The sequence below is a fragment of the Myxocyprinus asiaticus genome, chromosome 31, assembly GCF_019703515.2.
Source record: "Myxocyprinus asiaticus isolate MX2 ecotype Aquarium Trade chromosome 31, UBuf_Myxa_2, whole genome shotgun sequence".
NCBI lineage: Eukaryota > Metazoa > Chordata > Actinopteri > Cypriniformes > Catostomidae > Myxocyprinus > Myxocyprinus asiaticus.
The window spans coordinates 29,646,982-29,671,288 of record NC_059374.1 but is presented as its reverse complement, the minus strand read 5'-3'; the positions used below and the strand labels follow the sequence as shown (position 1 = coordinate 29,671,288).

At 36.9% G+C, this 24,307-nt stretch overlaps 1 protein-coding gene across 1 annotated transcript in view; it reads left to right on the top strand.

Moving 5' to 3' along the window:
- The first annotated feature begins 3,407 nt into the window (after positions 1-3,407).
- LOC127422395 (G-protein coupled receptor 4-like) overlaps positions 3,408-24,307 on the top strand; it is a 36,018-nt gene continuing 15,118 nt past the window's right edge. The window contains exon 1 of the mRNA XM_051665887.1: positions 3,408-3,702. The gene's annotated coding sequence lies outside the window, so the exon portion shown is untranslated. The remainder of the gene's footprint in view (positions 3,703-24,307) is intronic.

Below are 24,307 nucleotides of genomic sequence, written 5' to 3'. Positions count from 1 at the left end.
ACTGTCCCTTTAACAATACGACCATTAAGCAATAAGTTACACTGAATACGCAGATGTAAAAAATTAGGCCAGCGCAGTAAATCTATCTTCCTTTTCAAGCTGCCAAATGCTAATTCTGTTGCTCTTATCTCCATGGAGATTTTACTGGCGTTGTTTATCAGGCTTGTTTGTGCAATGCATTTGACACATACTATTTGTCACAGCTGCAGGTTGCCTTGATGTAGCACTGCCTCATTACAAATTTATTGTGACCTAGTGTTATTGTGAATTATGGAGCCCAGATGTAGTGGCTGTGCTGATGCAACGTTCAGACTTTCAAATGTTAATTCCCTGCACATGAGCATACAAAAGAGATTATTCCTTTCAAATAATTTGCATAAAAAAACGCGTAAACCTTGTAAGATTGAGTGTAACCCAAAAGTGTCTGTCAGTGTAATGGAAAAAAGCATGGCTGGTAACTCCTGTTCAAATTCACATTAATAAAAAGGTTGTATGTTTCCACTTAAATAGTTTACTAAAAATGACAATTCTGTCATCATATCTCACCCTCGTGTAGTTCCAAACCCCTATGACTTTCTTCCGTAGAACACAAAAAGATTGGGCTGGTCGCTCTTCTCCATGCAATTACTTTTAATGGGGACTGGAGCTTTAAGTTTAAATATTAACAAAAAACACCATAAAGGTACAATAAAAATGGTCCTGCTCTATATTCAAAGTCGTTTGAATATACAGACTGAAGTTTAAGTCGTTATTCATCAAAAATCTTGAAATCCACACTAGTGATCTTTGTCACCTTCAGGAGAGTTCATGAGAGAAGTGTGTGAACTAATCTTTCGAGTCGATCTTTTTAATGAATCGTTGATCCGGTTAACTACATTTTTAGTAAAAAAGGACTTAAATATTGATCTGTTTCTAACCCACACCTATTATATTGCTTCTGAAGACATGGATTTAACCACTGGAGTCATATGGATTACTTTTATGCTGACTTTATGTGCTTTTTGGACCTTCAAACTTCAGAAACCATTCACTTCAACTGTATGGACAAAACAGATTTTGTTCTATAAATCTTTACAGGTTTGTGTTCAGCAGAAGAAAGAAATGAGGGTGAGTAAAGCATGAGAGAATTTTCATTTTTGGGTGAACTATCCCTTTAAGTTCAACACACTGACTCAATGGTCCAGTCGCAGCAGGAAAAAGCTTACTGTACAGGAAGATTATCAGCGATAACAGCTTAAATTTTGGTTTGTTCCTCATCATATGGGTTTGGAACAACCCCATGGGTGAGTAAATAAAGACAAAGTTTTCATTTCAGGGTGAACTATTCCTTCAAGTTGAATATAAAAAAGCATGTTATCTCAAACTCTCAAGTAAAGTTACTGGACAGTGAATTTCCAAGACAGAACTAGTACAGAAGCCCTGAAAGTGATGTATTCTTTGTTTGTTCATCAAACAATCAAACTGCATTTATACTCAGGGATTGTTTTTTTATAAACTTGGCGCTACCTCTAATCATGTTTTCCAAAAGAGAGTGCAGTTAGGAGAGTCCTAGACATGCCTAGACATTGTTTTAATGGACGCTAATGGGCTTGTTAGGCCCTGGGGCATTGTAATGTACAGTCCATGGATGTGATTCAATCCTACTGGGAGGTGAGTTTGGTTTTAAGTGATTTTTTGGCTATTATGTAAGTAGCTAAAGATCATTGTCGTCACTGCATTATTACTGTACGGTATTACTGAGTTGTATCCATTTATTAGGGAGCCTAATATAGTGTTTCCAGCACTGGTATATGTAGAGTTTAATCTAATAATAAAAGATTGTGTGACTAAGAATTTTATGAATCAAAATTGCTTAGAAAAACACATTTCAAAGCGATATGTTTGGTCACACTTTGCACTATAAAGTGTTATGTTACAGTGTGCAAGCAGGCTACAATACTGCATGTGAAAGTATGAAGTATAGTCCAAATGAACATTATTTTAAGGTGTTGCAACATGAAAATATGACCATAAATACAATGAAATGATGATATATATATATATATATATATATATATATATATATATATATATATATATATATATATATATATATACAGGGTTTGGGAGTAACGAATACATGTAATGGGATTACATATTTAAAATACAAAATATAAGTAACTGTATTCCATTACAGTTACAATTTAAATAATTGGTAATTAGAATACAGTTACATTCAAAAAGTATTTTGATTACTGAAGAGATTACTTTACATTGTATTGTCATTTGTTTCATTTAATATTTAGTCCTTTCAGATGGAAAACATTTATACATAAAGATGATGCGATCCAAAGTGCATTTGAACAGCGGTGAAACACTTTCTTATGATGTGTTACATTCATACGAGCAGACAGAGAAGTAAGTTTGGAGCAGAAGAAATAGAAATAAACCTTGTGTAAATTGTCAGCTTTACGCCAAGCTAAAATGCTATTTCTAGCCATTTTACATGCACGTTACCAGGCACGATTATATTTTTTTAGCAAGAAAAATCACGTTGGATCATAATTTCTTTTTTCTACTAAGACCTCTTATATTAGGGCAAAAATCATATTGTTGATAATATTTTATTTTTATTGTTTTCCTGTTAAAATATCTAAAAATCATTAAAACAAGATCAATTTGATTGATCTTGTTTTAGAAACAACACTGCATAAGATATTTAGGTTTTTCAGAGAATGTATTTTTAACATGTATATTTTGTCTTACTGTACTGGCAGAGTTTTTATTGTCAAAACAAATGAAAAAATCTACCAGTGCTGAAGAAGTAATCCAAAGTATTTAGAATACGTTATTGACCTTGAGTAATCTAACGTAATACGTTACAAATTACATTTTACAGCATTTATTCTAAAACTGTAGTGGAATACATTTCAAAAGTAACCCTCCTAACCCTGTGTATATATATATATATATATATATATATATATATATATATATATATATATATATATATATATATATATGCAAAATAAAACCAAAAAATAAGATAATTGATAATAATAGATAATGTTCTTCATAAGTTCTTATTAGACCGTCACACAAAACTTCTGTGCAGCGTTCTAGGAAGGTTAGTTTGTGGTTATAAAAAAAATAAAACCTAAAAGGAACGTGCCTAGAACGCTGTGATGGTATTATTAATTAATTATATTGACACGTAATTGTAACATGCAAAAATGTGTTTTGCAAGGAACAACAAATTAACTGATATGGATGAAACAAAAAAACAAGAAACCAAAAATGTGTTTTGAGACAAACTCTCATCCAGTTCGCTCTGGATTTTCGAGGTATTCCGTCTCGAATTCCCAGTCAATATTTCAACGGGACGGTCAGTGTTCGGTGACATACGTCACATTTCTCCGTACCTCTCAGCTAGCTGCCACTTTCAGTTCGCACACTGCAACTTCGCAAGTATTTCTACTTGTCCGCTGGTTTGATATGAACCACACATGCAAGACGTTGTGTCCTAATGTAAATAGTGCAGGCTTTCGATATCTGTACGGATCCTCATTCAAATGAGGGAAACAGGAGTTGTTTTGGGGTTATCTCTGCTGCGTGCGGTTTGGAGATACGGAGATCACCTCTGCAATTGGCACCCGGAAAGGCACCTTCAGAGGCAAAGGATGAGGGTAGCAGCTACTGAATGAGTTATGGACACACAATAATGTGAGTATCGTACTTTTGTGTTTCTTTCTTGGACCATGCAAGTCAAGATAAACAAGCCTACTCGCTTAAGTCGTTTTCGTGTTTGACAATGACAAAACAAGCCTATAAAAAACTCGTTTTCTCACAACAATGGTTTAGTAATTTAAAATAACATCTATTTACTTCGCTGTGTCACAATAAAACGGAACAATTTTGCAACATAATGTTTGCAACATAATGGAAATATCAGTAACTCATCTCTTAAAATGCTTTCCTAGTCTATTATTGCATTATAAAGGCACTAACTGTGATGTGAAACTGGACATAAGGCTACTGATGCATTAACAAAATAAAAGTTAGCAGTTTCAGTGGCTTCTTAAAGCATACTGCTTATTTAGGTAACAGCCAACCTTTTTAATGAGCCATTATTTTAACCTTTGCAATGAGGCATAATTGTAAAGGTCAACAGTTCTCCTGTAGTAGTAGGCTTGTAATAGTTTATGTATTAATGCATTTAGATTGATGACTGAGTGTTCTTTCCACTGAAATTCCTCTGCTGAACACATGTAGGTTATACTGATTGCAACTGCACTGTACAGCACAGTTCTCACGATTTAACATGCAATTTAACAGGCTATAAATGTCCCTTGGCAGTGTTTACAACATGTCAGCTGCATTGTGTACAGATATTTTTCACTCAATTCTGTCATGAATAATTGCTTTGGTTAAACACACTGACTGTATATCCATTTTTGGCTGCCAATTATAAAATGTATTCATGAGAATGGATATCTAAGCAGTTAGGTTTCAGCTCAATAGCTGTTATTGTAATACAATATGAATTCAATACATGGCTCTGCACTTGTGTGTATTCTCCTCTCCTCCTCACTGTAATTTGTGGCTGATTTTGTTTCTCGCTGAATCTTATCTGATCTCATCCATGGGTGATGGCAAAAAGTAATGTGGCACGTGAAATGGTTCTCTGGAACGTTCCCTCTTGGTTTTGTTTAGAAACAAGTGGAACATTTAATCAGTCCTTTTTGAGCAAACAGTAATTGCCCTCTTGGGGATGCAAGATAAGAACTAACATTAAAAGCATGACGAGAAGAGAAGAGTAATCTCTCTGTGAACCAATGAGGTGTCTTCTCCAGTGCCACCTGTCTGAGCTAATAAGGGTGTTTTGTGAGGGTAATGTCTGGTTTGGGCTACAGATTGCTATAACCCAGCGGCATGGTGGCTCAACAAGTGGCTGTCTTCAGACTTGCTAATGAACTCATACCATTTAAGTGTATAATTAAATATGTTAAGTAATTTGTAGTTTGAAACATCCACACATGGTTGTATTACTGCAAGTGGTTCACAGCAAAGGTAGATGTTAATTAATGTTCTAATTATTTGCATAATGCTCTTTGCGGTCAGCCTTTTAGCTTTCACCATAAATGAAATGCAGTTTCATGGAAAAATGTGGGAAGCCTTTTTCACAGATATAAGGCACTTTCCACTAATAGAGTTTGGGGAATTAGGGAATTGGTGTCTCGTTACTGTTTTTAAAGCATTAGAGGTGCAAATTCCAACATTTTAACTAACATAAAATTGCCACAGCATGAAGATTAGCTAGTTTAAAACACATGAAATTTCCCTTAAAGGAATAGTTCACCCAAAAAGTCAAGTCAGTTTTATTTGTATAGTGCATTTCACAACACACATCATTTCAAATCAGCTTTACAGAAAATTATGTTGTAACAGGAAATGCCTGAATGTCCTAAAAGTCCTCATTATGCAGTTTAAATGAATAAAGCAATTGAAAATCATGCTTTAAAAAATTATTGTCTTTAGGCCTCCAGTGAGCAAGCCAAAGGCGACTGTGGCAAGGAACACAAAACTCCATAAGATTTTATTTAATGGAGAAAAATAACCTTGGGAGAAACCAGGCTCAGCTGGGGGAGCCTGTTCCCCTCTGGCTGTACAGCATGAATATAATGCCAATATTAGGTATCTACAGTATGTGTTGGACAAGTCTTGTTTTAAGTGAGTGAACTGAAAGGTTAGTTCTTTCATCATTTACTCACCCTTATGCCATCTCAAACTTATATGAATTTCTTTCTTGTGTGGAACACAACCAAAGCTCCAAAATAAGATATAAAGGCAGCAAAAAAGTAATACATACAACTCAAGTGGTTAAATCTATGTCTTCTGAAGCGAAATGATGGGTTTTGGGTTTGAAACAGACTAAAATGTAATTCCTTCCACTATAAATCTTACCATCTGCAGTTTCCTTGGCGATCATGATTTGAAGCTCGATTACACATCCTCGGGCTCGACACATTTGCAGAGCGCAGTACATGCCTAAGTCGTATGCATTACCTTTATGCTGCCTTTATGTCCTTTTTGGAGCTTGAAAGTTTTGGATCCCATTGACTTGCCTTATATGATCAAAAAGGCATCATACATCCATTAAAATATCTTAGTTTGTGTTCAGCAGAAGAAAGAAAGTCGTACGAGTAAGAGATGTTTTAAATGATGTCAAAGAATAAATGATGTGAATGAGAATGATCATTTTTGGGTGAACTGTTTCTTTAAAATAGTGATTTTGGTTGGTCTTACTTAAGAGGTCTTATTAAACAAATGTTTAAGGTGTAACACCAATTTACTATATGCACTAGGTGTTGTCTCAGCCTCAGATGGCATGTCCACGGACCACCCACAGTCAGTTCTCTAACTAACTGATTCTTATAGCACAGAAAACTGGAAAATACTTTCTCGATAAATTCAGGGCAAATCTGATTGGCAGGTTCAATGGAACTTCTGCAAGTAGAGGCACACAGGACGTTTTATCAGTCCGTCTGGAAGCCGAGTTGTGTTCACAAGGTTCCGCGTTGATAGAATGAGTGCTTTTGAGGAAAAAATAATCACAGAATTTGCCCAAGTTTGCCAGGTTAGTGATAGCAAATCTTTTAAAGATATTCAGAGTTTCGTTTGAGGTACGCTGCAGAAAGTAAAGAGGATATTCAAGAGCTGAGCTGCATTTTCTGCTTTGTTTACTTAGTTATGCCTGTAAAATTCTCTATAATGAGGTTTTCTGTGCTGTACTTAGACTTTCTACACATTTTCTGCTACTCTCACATGTGTTTTCTGTGCAATCGCTCGAGACTTGCGCATTATTATATTAATTATTTTTCCCCCATGTCTGTCTTTTATTATGGTATGATACATCTCTGATTACCTTGCCCCTAAACACCCCTTAATGACAAAACCAACTGTGATTGGTCGCCTTACATGTCAGTTAGATGGCTTTTCCTGTCTAAATGGGCAGTTCTTGGCCAGTTGAAGTGGCTATTTACTTTATGCGCCAGAGAAACTAGCACGCAGCCATCTTGAAAATGTTGTCTTGGAACTTCCGTTCTATTAATTCTTTATAGATATCTATGGTATTGATGTCAAAGTGTAATTAGCTAGTGAAGTGGATTTGCAGGTCATAGAGTTGTCAACAGCTATCATGAGTATTTTAAAGTGTTCAAGGGATGTCATAACAACTGGAAGCAGAGTGGGGAGATTTTAAAGTGTACCTTCATAAATACACAAGACCCTACCTTCATTGTGGATGTACTAATGTGCCTGTGCTCATGTCTCCAAGAGACAACACAAAGTTATTTAAAATGTCTCGTATGACACCTCTGACCATCTTCTCATGTCATATACCTTTTGCATTATTATAAAGGTATGTAGATTTTTTGAGCATTAAACAAGGGGAGGGGTGCAACTATAGTTTTATACTGTACAAACTATAGATTCTATCCCCTAACCCCACCCCTAAACCTAACCCTCCCAAAAAACGTTCTGCACTTTTACATTTTCAAAACAAATCGTTTAGTATGTTTTTTAAGTGATTTTAATTATTGGGACACCAGAAATGTCCTCATAAACCACATTTATAGCATAATACCCTTGTAATTACCAGTTTGTAAAAAAATGTCCTTGTAAACCACCCAAACCTGTACACACACACACACACACACACATACACATGTGAAAGTGTTTGTTTTATTTTATATTCCATTTACAGCCATTTTAATCACATTTAAGCCTCTAAAAAATGTAGGTTGACAAATTAATTTTAAAAAGTACAAATGCAATTTTCTTTAATGTTATGAACTTGCATGTGTAATAATACGAGCTGTCACTGTTGGAAGTGTCATACCAACTGCACATTTTAACACAAATTATTACCTAATTGAAACCTAAAAATTAAGCAGAATTACACGTATAACAATTAAATGCTTGTATTATGAAAAAGTGCAGTGAGTCATATCTGTCTGAATGTGATCTGCCAGGTCCGATTTACCTCTGCGGGTGTGGGAAAAACGAATATTTAAACTTGACAGAAAAAACACCTCAGTAGCATTTTCACGTAGTAAAGGGGTGCTGTAGACTCACACCATCAACTTTTGGGGGAAAATACTTTCTGTGTTCCCACACGTAATCCATTTTGATTAACTCTTCTCAGTAGCTCCAATACAAACAGGAAGTTAGATGACAAAATTCGGAAGAGCAGAGCGTGGAAAAGGGGCTGGGTGGAATAAGGTGAATAGACCCTAGACCTATGATGCTTAGCAAGACTACCCTAGGTGTAAATAGCACCTGCCACACAGCGTGGCTATTGGCACTTAAAGGCCACGTTCACACAGCAGCAGAATACGGTTGTCAGTCCTGTTTTGAGTGCTTAATACGGTTACGTTCACACACAAGTCAGTTATTTACAAGAGTGACAACCGCATTCTATAACCGAACTGACACCAGCAAATTTTCAGGATTCACAGACGCATTTTCGGCAAACCAGTGCTGTGTGAAAGGAACCGCACTGAATAACTAGTTGTCTGTCATGTCATGCTGCAAAGCCATGCTGCGCTGTACACGCGTATGTCTTGTGTTAGTCATGAGGGGTTTTGTTAACTCACAGAGACAGAGATATGAGCTACGTGTCATCCAAAGATCCAACTGCTTTCTTTCACTGAAACTGCTCGTGATCGCGAGCCGCAAGACAAATGCTGCAATCTGCACCCAATTAAAAAACATTCAAAGCCACTGTCGGTTAATTATGATCTGATGAATGAACTCACACCTCATTTGTACTTGTTTATTTAATAGCGTGGCAGTATTGTGATAAGACATGCACGTCACCATCTGTAATATTTACTTCAGTCACTGTCACTATGGATACAGCTGTTAAAATACGGTTGTGATTCAAGCTGCTACTATAAGATGTATGAGCAAGACATTTCAAGACTCACACCTGTAAGTAAATGCGGTTGTCAATCCCAAACACTGACTGTGTGAACATAGCCAAATAGTCTGGTGGAAATACAGAAATTGAAGACAAACTGAACCAGTTTCGATTTAGAGGTAGACTGATATATTGCTTTTTGTCCAAAAAATTATTTGGGGGGGATTTTTCCACTTTTTAAGTCCTCATGGTCACATAGTGATTCGCCTCAATCTGGGTGGCAGAGGATGAATTCCAGTTGCCTCAATGTCTGAGACCATCAACCAGTGCATCTTATCACGTGGCTTGTTGAGTGCGTTGCCACAGAGACATAGCATCTGTGCTCAACTCACCATGCACCCCACTGAGAACGAACCACATTATTGCAACCATGAGGAGGTTACCCCATGTGACTCTACCCTCCCTAGCCAATTTGGTTGCTTAGGAGACCTGGCTGGAGTCACTCAGCACACCCTGGGATTCGAACTAGCGAACTAGCGAACTCCAGGGGTGGTAGCCAGCATCTTTACCACTGAGCTACCCAGGCCCCCTGTCCATCATTTAACCTCATCTGGTGAAATATATACTTATAAACTCTTCATCTGGTGAATATATAGACTGTAAAATGTGTAATTTGGTGAAGACTTGCATATAGAGCATTGTAAGTTAGCCAAGTCTCTGTCATTTCAAAATAAGAGTTTTGAATTTGTTTAAAGTCCCCCGTAATGCATCAAATCTTAATTTTTCTAGTTATTATTGAGATTTTAGTTACCCAATAAACTGCATTTGGGATTTTATTCATTTTGAACTCTTGTAGCCTCAATGTCTGTACCCTACATAGACTACTATTTTTTGTATTTATTTTTTTTATCATTCTGTAATTTTTATTATTTTTTTTAAATCATCCAATTAATCAGTTATCTGCCTTTTGCACCACCTTAGCCATCGGTATTGGCAGAATCAACAATTGGTCGACCCCCTTTTGTCCCACTTTTACCCATCCTGTTTCCTGTTTCCACTCTTAATATTTACTTTAATGCTACTTATAATTATAAATAAAAATGAATATAATGGTGTATTGCCTCGCAGTGATGTGGTAACAGTGACGGTTGGGAGTTGAGAGAAATTTTTGATCCGGGAAAAATTAACCATGGTTTTACAATAGTAATATTGTGGTAACCATGTTTTTTTGGCGGAAGCCATAGTTTTAATGCAATTAATCAGGGTTAGGGTTAGGGGTAGGGGTAGGTGTAGGGTGTCTGTGGGACTCTAAATAAACACAATAAAAATGCTGCAGTGATATTTGCACTTTATGGGAAATTTATGTTTATATCAATAGCTACAAATCAAACTAGCTAGCCCCTACTGAATGGGGGCTCTCAGGGTTTTAATCTTTACTTAGACCCAAATTATGGTAATATTGACAAAACATTCCAAACATCATATAAAATTAATGGACAGTAAAACAGCTCATCTAAATTGAATGATCAACATATTCTAAAGGTTAAGCACCTGCTTTCACTTACTATTAGTTGGGGGGGGACTTTGCCCAATTTTGTAGCCTATTCATGAAAAGTGTCATAAAGTGCACAGCATGCTAAGTAAATTGGTGTATCTGAGCAGATTGATCCCACTTGACACCCACATCAGCAGTAATATGCCATATTTCAAGCTATATCTTATTACACCATTAGGCATTTGCTTATCTTACATTCCCATCTCACTTCTCAGAATGCAAGCCTCACTGTGGATCATGATTATCTCAGCTGAAGTTTGGAATGGCTGTATCAGTAGAATCCTGTATAAACATTCCCACCATGTCACATGGGTTATGTTTAAAAGTGAAAACACTAACAACCCAGCAGGTCTCTGATGAAGCGTGTTGTTGTTTGTCTCACTCCACACTCAGTACGATGTAACTTAACATGTCCTGTGTCATCCATAAGCTGTAGCCCCTTGTGGTTTCAAGGACAAAAGCAGAAGCTTTTAGTCAAGCGTCACTTGTGGCAGTATTGACGTACAAGAATGAAATAAGGAGATGCATTAGGTCATCAATAACAATTTAGCTTGCTCAGATTTTTTTTTTTTTTAAAGCTTTTCCTTTTGTCTTTATGACTACTGTATAGCTTTTATCAGGCTTTCGTCAATAGCACAATAGGAGATAACAACCTTTAGGAGACAATAATCTTTAAAAACTGTAGGTGTTGTTTAAAATTTGGAAACAAGGACACAGTTGACCATATTTGCACTTTGGTACAGGGTTAACTCACAGGTTGTTTGGAGCTTTTTTGTTTTAGGCATAGTTCCTGTGAATTTTTTTCAGGTGTATGTTCATTATCAACATTGTTATCAACAAGGACTTGTGAAGGACCTTGTGTTAGTCCCTTGAGGCTTGTTAGACTTTTATTAGAAGTTATTCAGTAAAGCTACCCAGTCTGATTTATGATTTTGTCCTAACTGATTCAAGGAAATCAGGGGTAAGAAGCTGTCATAAAAAAAGCTTTTCTGTACCTGTTACACACTGAAGTTGGTATTTTCTGCGCCACTAGCACCACCAAAATACTGCGTTCATGCACGTTCTTTCGCCGATAATGCCAACCTAGTCTCATACAATGAACGTTACAGTAACTACATTTTTGCAAAACAGTTTTTATGTTCCGCTTTCTACGTTTTGCTGCAGTTTCCTTGTGAAATTAACACTAGAGGCACTACAACAACTGTGTGTTTTATTCACTTTCACACAAATCATGGGTACTATGGCTGTTTATGACTTTGTATACCCTTATTTTGCTCTATTACTCACACACTGCTATGTTATTATATCAAAACACTTCATTTCATTTGAAAAACAATACATTTTAACGTTTGTATTACTGACCCATCTTCATTTACACACTTATTCCAACATAATTAGCTTGCGCTTTAGCTCACCTCATAGAGTATTGGATTTTGGACTTTGAGACCGAGCCTCGAACCCAGCCAAGGACGCTCGAAACGAAAGTGAAAGTAAAGTGAAAGTACCATAGATGTGAAATTATGTAATTGGTTCAGTAAATGTGCTTTTCATGTTGCTTTTAAAACACTATCAGTTAGGTTTAGGGGTTGGTTTAGGGAAAGGATGTCTGTTTTGTTCACTTCTCATTTATCTTTTTGAACTCTATTTGTTAGGTTTAGGCTAAAGTTTTAGGTTATGGAGGTATGTTTTACTCATTAAAATATCCATCTAAAATTCACCTTAAAACCTTGTCTGATTACAACATAATTTAATTTGCTTTTGGCGTCAAGCGCTGGACATTTCACTGGTGAACTGCAGCCAAATGTGTAATGAATCACATAATTTTGATTTGCAAAAATGTTGCTGCGGTGTCGTGTAAATCTCATGAGATCAGGCTGGATTATGCTTAATAAGCCAACAACATGTGTGGTCATGTAATTGCATTAAACGGATTTCCTTTATCAGTGTAAAATCATAAACAGCGTAAGAATAAACTGATAGACATGGGTAGATTTTTCACCACTATCCTGATTCCGCATTGCATGTAAACATCTTATCCGATGTTCTTATCCAAAGCTTATTCAATGTGCGCAAGTGTTGTGCGCATGTCTCTTCATGGTTTGAGGTCAAAAGCAGAAAATAGATAGATTATTTCAAATCTCATAAACGTAGGTTTATTAGGAGCTATCACTGTACAGGTGTGCATGTAAACTGGCTTAATGACTGTTTTCCTAAATACTTCCCCATCTTCCATTGGTTGACAAACAGATCGTCCCATCCCATACTCATGCCATTGGTTGAGCCAGTGTTGCTATGTCAGGCTGGTCAGGATGCTCAAACAAACAAAACAAAAGAGCAATAATTTTGATGGTGCCACAGAGCTTACACCTTTCAGGGAAATAAACCTACGAATGGCTTACTTGTAAATGGGTGGTCTGTATAATTAATTAATTGTGTACAAAACACTTGAACTTATTTGAAACTATGCAAATATGTTAAACTCAATGTGTACACTATATATTGCATAAGGGAGCAAAATGACCCGCAACTGTTTTCCTGATTTCTCTGTTTCTTATGTAGACACACACTTATGCGAAAACACACAAAAACAAACACAAAATAATTCACAGATACACCAAATGAAACTTCTTAAGCTTAAAAGAACATAAAAATGGTGCTTGAGGTCAAAATGACAGTAATCTCAGTTATTATGGGATTCATTAGAAGACACTTTTGTAAGGAATGTTGGGTCATTTAAAACCCTTACATGCTGTTTTGGGTCATTTAGACCTGTTTTAGACTTAACACAGATTAACTAGAACATAATGTCAACTTTCCAGCCAACTTCATGACATCCTCCTCAAAAGTAATCTGAAAATGGCAATGTAAAATGCTTTCACTGTCACTATCTCACACACACTCAGGCACAAACAGCAAATTGTGATACTTGAGCTGTGATTTGTCATGTACTGAATTGTAAATTTGACCCAGTAACAGCTATACTGGATCTTCAATGGTAACAGCACAGAAGGGTTAAAGAATATTTTCACATTTATATGAATCAATCTTGACGTTCTTCACTCTTTCATTGTGTTTTTCAACTCTTTACCCTATTTTGACCCTACTAAACTATTTGGCCACTTCAGTGTCACATAAACTAATCCTTCTCTACTTTGAAGTATTTTCTCAGCATGAATCTGCATCTAGAGTTTCCTTTCAAACATCACTGGTTTTTGCTAAGCAGGTGCCAGTAATTTCCTCTTGAACGCTAAACTGCTGCCAAGTTACTGCCTGTCAACACAATTGCAGATGAAACAGAACAATAGCAGAAGTGGACCAGATGCACCAAATGAGATGTGGAGGTGTTTCCTCTGTGCTTTATATAAAACAGCATGAACCTTGCAGAGTGAACTATGTCTCCCTCCCTTTTACAAGACAACTACACTATTACACACTATTTCTGTCTTCAGAAAACATATTGTCCTGATACCTTTTCTAATTGCAATTTGGAGCAAAGGTGATTAGCATTTGTGACCATGCCCAGGAGCAGGCCAATTTAAGCCAAATTAAACCTCACCAATAAAACTCTTGACTGGGCATTTGAGTGGAAAATGTGGCACTTTTATTGAAGTCATTAATTCGACTTCCAGGATGCCTGCCCTGGTCTCTTTAGAGACACACGGCCGCCTCTCCACTGAAGCATGAAACACTGTTAAGAAAGGATTAAATACCTGCCCTGAGTCAATACCAAGGGAGACAGGTAGTTCTTACTTGGCTCACCTGCCTTGGTCAGCCTACTATGTGGACACGGTGTACTGATATAATGGACCGTTCCTTGTAAAGCACATTGCCACTCTCAGAATTTTGGTCGATTCACGATCAGTCAGAACAAATAAAAGGACCAATGCTGAATGGTCACAAATTAAGTATGGCTTAATTTAATGTGCAGGGATTCGTTTTGACACAATTCAGAATTTTAAAACAGTTTGTCTGGTGTGTGTAATTCTTTCGACATTAAAGGAATAGTTCACCCCAAAATGACAATTCTCTCATCATTTACTTACCCTCATGTCATCCCAGATGTTTATGACTTTCTTCTTCAGAACTCTGAAACTTTGAAGTTCCAAAAACACATAAAGGCAGCATAAAAGTAATCCATAAGACTCGTGCCTAGAGACTGCAATGGCAAGATGTACAATGAAATTGTTCTTGCCCAAAACTGATTAGTTTGCTTCAGAAGACATGGATTAATCCACTGGAGTCATATGGATTACTTTTATGTGCTTTTTGGAGCTTCAAAGTTTTGATCACCATTTACTCACATTGTGTGGACCTACAGAGCTGAGATATTCTTCTAAAAATATTTGTTTGTGTTCAGCCGAAGAAAGAAAGTCATACACATCTGGGATGGCATGATGGTGGGTAAATGATGAGAGAATTTTCCTTTTTTAGTGAACTTTTCCTTTAAAAGATTTTCTCCTATTCCATCTTAATATGCAGAGTCATCTTTAAGCAATTTGTAGAATGTTTCCCTCCGAAAAGTGTTCAAACTGTGGCGATATCAAAGAATTGCTCTATTTGTTTGAGCATCCCAACCAGCCCGACACAGCAACATTGGCTTAACCAATGGCATGAGTTTAGGGCAGGGCTATCTGTCCAACCAATGGAAGATGGGGGAAGTTTGAAATCATTATTTATGAAATTCCGTTTTGTATATGTACATTTTTTGTCAACCTAATCTCATAAAATCATTTTTTCTAAATAAGATGTATGTGCCTTGTTGTACTGTATGTATTGTGGTAGTGTCCTGGTGAAATGAACACTAGAGGCGCTACAACAACAATGACTTTAATTCCCTATCACACAAATCACTGGTAAAACAGCAGATTATCAGATAATCAGCGAGTAAAAACGCTGACTACCACCCCTAGAGTCGCGAGTTCGAATCCAGGGCATGCTGAGTGACTCCAGCCAGGTCTCCTAAGCAACCAAATTGGCCCGGTTGCTAGGGAGGGTAGAGTCACATGGGGTAACCTCCTCATGGTCGCTATAATGTGGTTTGCTCTCGGTGGGGCGCATGGTGAGTTGTGTGTGGATGCCGTGGAGAATAGCGTGAAGCCTCCACACGTGCTATGTCTCTGCGGTAACGCACTCAACAAGCCACGTGATAAGATGCACGGATTGATTGTCTCAGACACAGAGGCAACTGAGATTCATCCTCTGCCACCCGGATTGAAGTGAGTCACTACACCACCATGAGGATTTAGAGCGCTTTGGGAATTGGACATTCCAAATTGGGGAGAAAATAAATAAATAAATAAAAATAAAAAATAAACTCTTACAATTCGCCCTGTTCCTCAGCTAAACACTTTAAAATGTTTATGTTTGCATTACATAACCAACTACATTTACAAGCTTGTTCAGATTCAGTCAAATTGCATGGTAGCTCAACTGATAGTGCGTTGCACTTGTGATGTAAAGGACTGGAGTATGAGTCCTGAAGAGCATGTGAGTCGAAAGTGTTCATAAAATGGCATGGTTGCTTCAGCCATTTCATTTTTCAAGTCACATTTGCTTTTTATGACACTATCAGATAGGTTTAGGTTTAATGTTTAGGGTACGGAGGTAGGTTTTGTTGATTTAAAACTCGATAGAGCATTAACCTTAAAAACTTCATCTGTTATGGAGAACATTTAACTCACTTCTAGGAACTAGGAACTGCCGCAATATATGTAAGGTACCCCGTGATATCATTATGCAAAAATGTTGCCACAGTCACATAATTTTCATGAGATCAAGCTGGCTCTGTTTGTAGGGGCATCCCAACCAGCCCAACATACAGTATCAAACTGACACTTATCATCTAAGGACTCCATTTTAATAAAGTGCCAGATGTGGTCTTCTGCTGTTGTAGCCCATCCGCCTCAAGATTCGACGTGTTGTGCATTCTGAGATCCTGTTCTGCTTACTACAACTGTACAAAATTGTTATCTGAGTTACCGTAGCCTTTCTGTCAGCTCGAACAAGTCTGGCCATTGGTGTGGAATTTTGGTTGCGCCAACCAATGCCAGACAGGGCAAGTGTTCGTGAAACCTGTTTGAAAATAATAATAATTTGTGCAGTTCCGCTTGGTGATGGTAATGCCGCAGAAATTAGACACTTCACCTTTAAATACAGAATATTTAATCATTTAATTATTTTTTGTCAGTCTAGCTTTGAATCTAGAACAACAGAAAATGTCTGATACAGAACAAGACAGTCCTACGTGATTGCATTAGTATTCTGAAGTATTCATGCATAAAATGTCCATGTTCATTTTATTTATTTTTTTATGTTAGGATAGACAAGAAGTGATTGCTTCTAAAATGCAAACCATTTACATATATACAACCTCAGGTACTTACAAATCATCTGTCCTTTTTCTAAAAACTTGTCAGAACCGGTATTCCTGGTACCTTGGTAGAACATTGCTGTAGGTGACAGAGTTCAATACTAATACTAGTCTCTCATTCATCAGTAAATAATGGAGGAATATTGCTCAAGATAGACATTTTTAATGGCAAATTTATTTAAATGAAACCCAGACAGTACTTTCAAGTGAAGTAATTTGCAGGTTTTGTATGGTGAAATGTAATCATTGAAGCATGAAATCCAGATGGTCTGATATAAAGTCATAACATTTAATTATCATCATAGCTCAACAAATATGACATTCAATTAAAACGCACCATCGATGTTATAGTGTTATATTAATGTGTGTCTCACTAATGTGATTTATTCTTTGAACCTAAACAGAGGATTTGTAAACATTTGTGTATATCTGTATACACTGTATGTAGAAGGGTTTCTACGTACAGTTTATATTGTACGTAGTAGTGTCTATCCAAAACTAATGTTTGTGTGCTAGAACTACACTTTGAGTATGAATAGTAATGAGAATACATTGGACAGTCAGAAGGCAAAATCAGTGGACAGAATGGTCAGTAACGGTGTATGATCCTCAAAAGGGCACCATAAGTTTGTGTCCTGCCTAGTTACCTGCTTATTCATCACACAGAACAGGTTGGAGACCAATTGAATTAGTTCCCTCTCAGTTGCCCAATGTTCTAATGTTAAAAGCCTCTGCTGTTTGAACAGCCAGGCGCATCTTGGCAGTAAAAAAGTTTAGTGAGGCTACCCCATCCCCAGCACCACTTCCATCAGACTGAAGTCATGCTTAAAGCAGCCAGGCTTAGAGGAAAATATCCATAATGTTCATCTCTTGTGATAAAATATTTTTTCATATTGGCTAATGTGGACCAAGCAAGACCAGAATGCTGTAAGTCTGTAATTACATTTGTCTTTTACTAAAATGAATGTGTTTTTTCCACTAAACTGTCACTCTAGGACAGGAAAGACTGTTTGAGGGAGAATTTGTCTGGGTAATATCAGGATTATGTTCATATGTTCCCAAATTTCCAATGAACTGCCACTTACTGATATGTTGGCCTATTTTACAGTAGGTTTGTTTTTTTACTTTTTTTTTTTTTTTTTTATAGACAGTTCCTGCAAGCTTTTGTTATTTGTTCTGTAACATGTACAACCGTTAAAGGCCTTTGTTTATAGTTTCATGGTTAACATCAGAGGAAATAAATAGCAGGTGCAAAAACAGATCTGTATGGTGTTTCAGAATAGAATGCTTCTGTGTATGATATATCATAATTTACAAACTAAAAGAAGACATTTATATTGTTTTGTGACTCAACCAAATCAGTTCTGCATTATATGCCTTGATTACAAGTAACCCTAGCCACTTTGAATACTGGGGCGACTATAATTATGTAGATATGAACAATGATTATTAATAATAATTACTCCTAATAAACTCATCTAAACAGCTCACCCAAAAATTTAATTTCTGTCAAATGTAATTTTATAAATATTATAATTTCACTTAAGTCACAAAGGTATATACAGTAAATGTCTTATTTTAGACACAGAAGCATACTCAGTAGATTAGATATTCAAATGACGAGTTGTCAGTAAATTATATTTTCAAAAGTGTTCATTTTTGGGGGAACTATTACTTAAAGTGTGTTTGACTCAATATATTGATTTTAAATATGTCACAATGTGTTTTGTGGCTTGTGGTTACTGACCAATTAAGTTGTGATTTTTCATAATATTTTCTCTGTTAAAAGAGATTCAGGGAAAAATGTATTGGATACTAGCAGATGCAAAGTGTCAAATCTCAGTTATCAACATTAGCTAACCACAAGACTTGACCTCCCCTCCAGGGGCGGACTCGCCATAGGGAGAACCGGGACTTTTCCCAGTGGGCCGGCCGTGAAACAGGGTTATCTACATATCTTTATTGCCAGCTACTGTTGTTTGCTTCTGTGTCTTTCCCTCATAGAGTAATATATATACAGTATAATTGCTGTGGTAAAACAACCTGCAAGGTGTGTGTACAGACTGATCTCACAGTGAAATCGGAAACAGAAGGTTGACTATTCTTTAGCTAAAATCCAAAATATGAAATACTTCCCCCAATGGCCAAAGCGGTAAGTGTTGTTGGGTTTATGGGCACATGTGAGCTCCATTTTCCTAAAGTAGGTGTAGCTGCAGGCCAGAGATCTTAAAATGGGGGCAGAATCTCCAGGAGAGGACGGGGTTAATCCAGAAGTGGTGGGGTTACTACAAAAGGGGATTGCGCCAACTCCAAAAAAGGGGCATCACTTCCACACACGGTTAGGGTTAGTGACAGGGTTAGGTTAGTGGCTCCCTGTATCTTTGCTGGTAGTTTGGAGCTCCCGCCCCTTTTTGGAGCTCTTCCTGCAGCTATTTCCTTCTCATTTTCTGGGTGTAATGTCCACCAAAAAGTGAATTGTGAAGCAAGGTTTTTTTTCTGCTGTACAGGCTGTGATACAGTGAAGAGGAATGCATATTTTATAACATGTACCTCCCAATCCAAACCCCAAACCTAAACCTAACCATCAATGGAGTAATTATCTAATGTCAGAGGCAAAAAAATTGAAACTCCGAATCATGCTCACTGATTATGCGAATGCAATAACTTCCTGGTTTCAGTGTGGGATCCAAACCCAGGTCACCCACGCAGCTGATGCAACATGCTTTCAGTTGCGCCACAGGGGAAGGTAAACTGGAGCTGATGCAAAAATGTCTGATAGGAGATGGTGCTTGTCGGTGATTCGGCAGAATGTGGCCAATCCTAGGGTACCAGAACTCTCGGAAACAACAACATGCCGACTTCCTGTGTGATCATGTTGGTACTTGGTGTAAGTGCTTTTGAGATATTTCATGAAAAGAAAATTGTTTCTAAGAGCTGTTCTTGACTGAGCTCATACTGCTGAGTGTCATTACCTGAAAGATTCCAGGAACAATTTTGAAACACTCAGCCTACCACAGATTCTTTCACTTTAATTTAAAGAGGTATGATAATTTTCAGAAATGTGCAGTTTCTTTGTGCCAGAATTACACACACCTGATCAACCAGGAATTCTTGAAAATAGTAAGATTTGTGTTATGTATTTGCGTAGCAACACTAACACTATTGTCTAAGTTTTTCAGTAGCATGACAAAACTTCTGTTTTCAAAACAAGAATAGATTTTCAGTAAAGCTGTAGACCCTTACCCTTTTCCAATAACAAGTTTGTTTTGTCCACCAAGTAGCAGTGTTGCATGACAAAGCAATGCATCACTTTTATGTCACATTGTTTGCACCTCTATATGGTCCTCTTCTATAACTTTGGGAAGTTCGATTATTTTAGCGAATTGGTTCATTCGGACAGTTAATGTAAATCAAGTGTTGAATCATTCACAAAAACTATTCACAGATTAATTTGTATCTCTGCAAGAATTAGTAAAAGAAGAACATATAGGATATTACTTAGCTAAAAGAGTAGCTTGAATGTACACTCACTGAGAACTTTATTAGAAACACCTGTACACCTATTTATTCATGCGATTGTCTAATCAGCCAATCGTGTGACAGCAGTGCAATGCAGAAAATCATGCAGATACGCGTCAGGAGCTTCAGTTAATTTTCACATCAACCATCAGAATGGGGAAAAAATTTGATCTCAGTGATTTCGACCGTGGCATGATTGTTGGTGCCAAACGGGCCAGTTTGAGTATTTCTGTAACTGTTGATCTCCTGGGATTTTCAAGCACAACAGTTTCTAGAGTTTACTCAAAATGGTGCCAAAAACAAAAAACATCCAGTTAGCGGCTGTTCTGCAGATGGAAACACCTTGTTGATGAGAAAGCTCAACAGAAAATGTCCAGACTTGTTCGAGCTGACAGAAAGGCTACGGTAACTCAGATAACAATTTTGTACAGTTGTAGTGAGCAGAATAGCATCTCAGAATGCACAACACGTCGAACCTTGAGGCAGATGGGCTACAACAGCAGAAGACCACATCTGGCACTTTATTAAAATTTAGAAGATAAGCAACATTGTGCTTGTCTCTTTATTGATTTATCAAAGGCCTTCAACACTGTGGACCATGACATATTATTAAATAGGCTTAGATGGGTAGGACTATCAGAAAATTTAATTTTGTGGTTCACTGCTTATTTAAAGGGAAGAACCCAATGTGTACAGGTGGAAGGTATTCAGTCAGATCCTATGGAGGTTGTTAAGGGAGTCCTTTAAGGATCTGTGTTGGGGCTGCTATTATTCAGTATATATATAAATTGTCTTGACTTTAATATTGATAATGCAAGGTTTCATTTTTACGCAGATGATACTATTATTTATTGTCCAGCTCCCTCTAAGCAGCAATCTGTGGCTTTTTTACAATCTGCTTTTGATATCATCCAAAATAGGTTTTGTGCTTTGAAGCTGGTCTTAAATGTTGAAAAAACAAAATGCATGTTTTTCTCAAACTCAAAAATTTCTTCAGAAAATTCCATTGCTCTGTGGACTTCTCAGGGGAGTCAGATTACATCAGTGTCGGAGTACAAATACCTTGGTATTATTATCGATAACACGTTACGTTTTGGTTTACATATTAATTATTTGAGGCAAAAACTCAAGAAAGAGTTAGGATTTTACTTTAGAAATAAGTCTTGCTTTTTATTCAGTGTGAGGAAGAAACTAGTGTCCGCTACTTTTTTACCGGTTTTTGATTATGGGGATGTAGTGTATCAGCATGCTCCCTCTTACCTTCTCGCCTCTCTGGATGCTTTGTACCATGGTACTCTGAGATTTATAACTGATTGTAAATTTTCAACACACCATTGTGAACTATACAAAAGAGTTGCTTGGCCTTCATTGAACGTTCGAAGAAAAACGCACTGGTATTTATTAGGGATGTGCAAGACTAGTCGACTAAACGGTTCTGATGCTGCTAGTCGACACTGGAATTACTAGTCGGTTAATATTTCCCCCCATTAAACTGATCATAATTTTTTACAAATTTACGTTTGACTTTATATTTTTACAGAGGCTGCACTTAAATTACTGTCATATTAATGTTACATATTTTAAATAGAATTAATAATACAAATATTATTTAAAAAAAGAGGATATCTGGAGCAGATACAGAGTTTAATTTCAAGTTTAATTCAAGGCGAGCACGTCGCAGATAAATGCCCCTTTTCAGTGGAATTTAGCATCGGATTTGGAATAGATCAAGTATTTTAAATGGGTCGCATAAACACACTTTTTTTTACTGTTTTCTGAAGGTTGGTTTCTCTTTAGACTAGTCGACTAGTCGGTTAAAAAACTTCTGTTTAAACGACAGTCAAATTAGTCGTAGCGCACATCCCTTGTATTTATTGATATATAAAGCCATATTGGGTTATCTGCCCTCTTATCTTTGTTTTATTCAAAGGAAATTGCCTGGCAATTACTCATTACGTTCTCAATCAAGTTACAGTTTTTGTGTGCCCCTTGTCAGAACTGAGCTTGGTAAAACTTCCTTCAAATATGCCGCCACCTCGGATTGGAATCTTCTCCAGATGGAGATGAAGCTACAAAACTTGGTGTCTTATAGTCATTTTAAAATTTTACTACGTAACCTAGAGAGTGAATTAATGGTGTGTAAATTTTTTAACTGGTTGTATGTTTTATGTTGGATTTAGTATTGTATGTTGCAACTTTGTTGTATAATTGTATATGCAAACTCAGCTGCCTATCTTGGCCAGGGCACTCCTGTAAAAGAGATTTTTTTTCCTGGTTAAATAAAGGTAAAATGTAATAAAATAAAATTAGGACCATAGTGTTTCTAATAAAGTACTCAGTGAGTGTAGTTAAACGACTTTAAAAGATACAGTTTCAAAGTAACTTCACCAATACTGTAAATTGTGTCATTGCACATCCATAAACTGTGATCCATCTGTTCTCAGTTTCGATGTGGGCTTTATATCTATTTTTTTATCTAGTAAAATTATTTCTGTCCTTTTGTCCTTCCCGTGAACGTTTGACCTCATGCTAATAAACCTTGTTTGACCCCAGTGTCTGTTGCCTGCCAAGGAGTTGCTGTGCTATTCTTGATCTGATCTCCCTCTATTGAGCAAAGAAATGAATAATCAGTCAGCTTTATTTTAGATTTAGCCTTTCTTTCTAGATTCCTCTCTCTCTCTCTCTCTCTCTCTCTCTCTCAATCTCTCTCTCTCTCTCTCTCTCTTTCTCTTCCTCTTTCACCCTATCTCTGCACCTCTGTCCAGCTCTTTCAGGAAAGACATCTCTCAGCACCTCCTGATTGCAAAGTAGCCGGCTCCTCTTTTCAAATACTAACTGTATTTGTTATTGGGAGGGTGCAGTAAGAACATGGGATCTTTCCCATCGGACCAGGAAGTGGGGCAGAGTAGAGGCAGAGAGGGTCTTGTTAAGGCCGCATCAGGAATTGTTGTGTTTACACTCATTATTTAGCTAGACCCCACAGGGCAAACCACAGAGACAACTGTCACAAAACTTAAAGCTGTTAATAGCCCAGATACAATCCATCTGGCTGGGTCTGAGCTTAGTTTGTCGCTCTTAGCTTACCAAAGTTATGCTGTTGATCTAAAGAATGCCATATGAGTCAGGCCGATTAATCATAAGATAGTTAGCCATGTTGAAATCATCGACCGCCCGAAAACTGAGCTGAATTGGCAGATTAACAGAAATGGTCATTATGCCTTGTGTCATTTCCAAAATCTACAGATTATTAGCAAATGTTGAGTAAATTCTGTAAAAAAAAAAATAAAGTAAACAATGTAAAATAATTGCTCATTTAAAGGTGAAGTGTGTAAATTTATTGTTAAAATACTTCTCTTATTATGCAGAGACAATTATAAGTAAGTCATTTATAGATTTTTTTTTTTTTTTTTTATTTCCCTGAAGTGTAAACATTCTGGCGAACAAAACATTGCTATTTTTTGGGGGGGGGGGGGGGGGTTTAGCATCCTGACCAGCCCAGTCTTTACAACAATCATTATTTTGTCAATTCCGTTTGGTGCCACTTGAGGCACAGAAATTACTTCACCTTTAAATTAGCAATTTAAAGGAATAGTTCACCCAAAAATGAAAATTCTCTCATCATTTACTCTCAGATTTTTAGAAGAATATTTCAGCTATGTAGGTCTATACAGTGAATGGTGACCAGACCTTACAAGCTCCAAAAGTCACATAAAGGTTGCATAAAAGTAATCCATATGACTCCAGTGGTTAAATCAATGCCTTCAGAAGCGATATAATAGGTGTAGGTGACAAACAGATCAATATTTCAGTCCTTTTTTACTATAAATCTCACCATCTTCACTTTCAATTTAACATTCTTTCATATTATGCAGCCTTAACGTGATTTTTGGAGCTTGAAAGGTCTGGTCACCATTCATTTGCATTGTATGGACCTACAGAGCTGAAATGTTCTTCTAAAAAT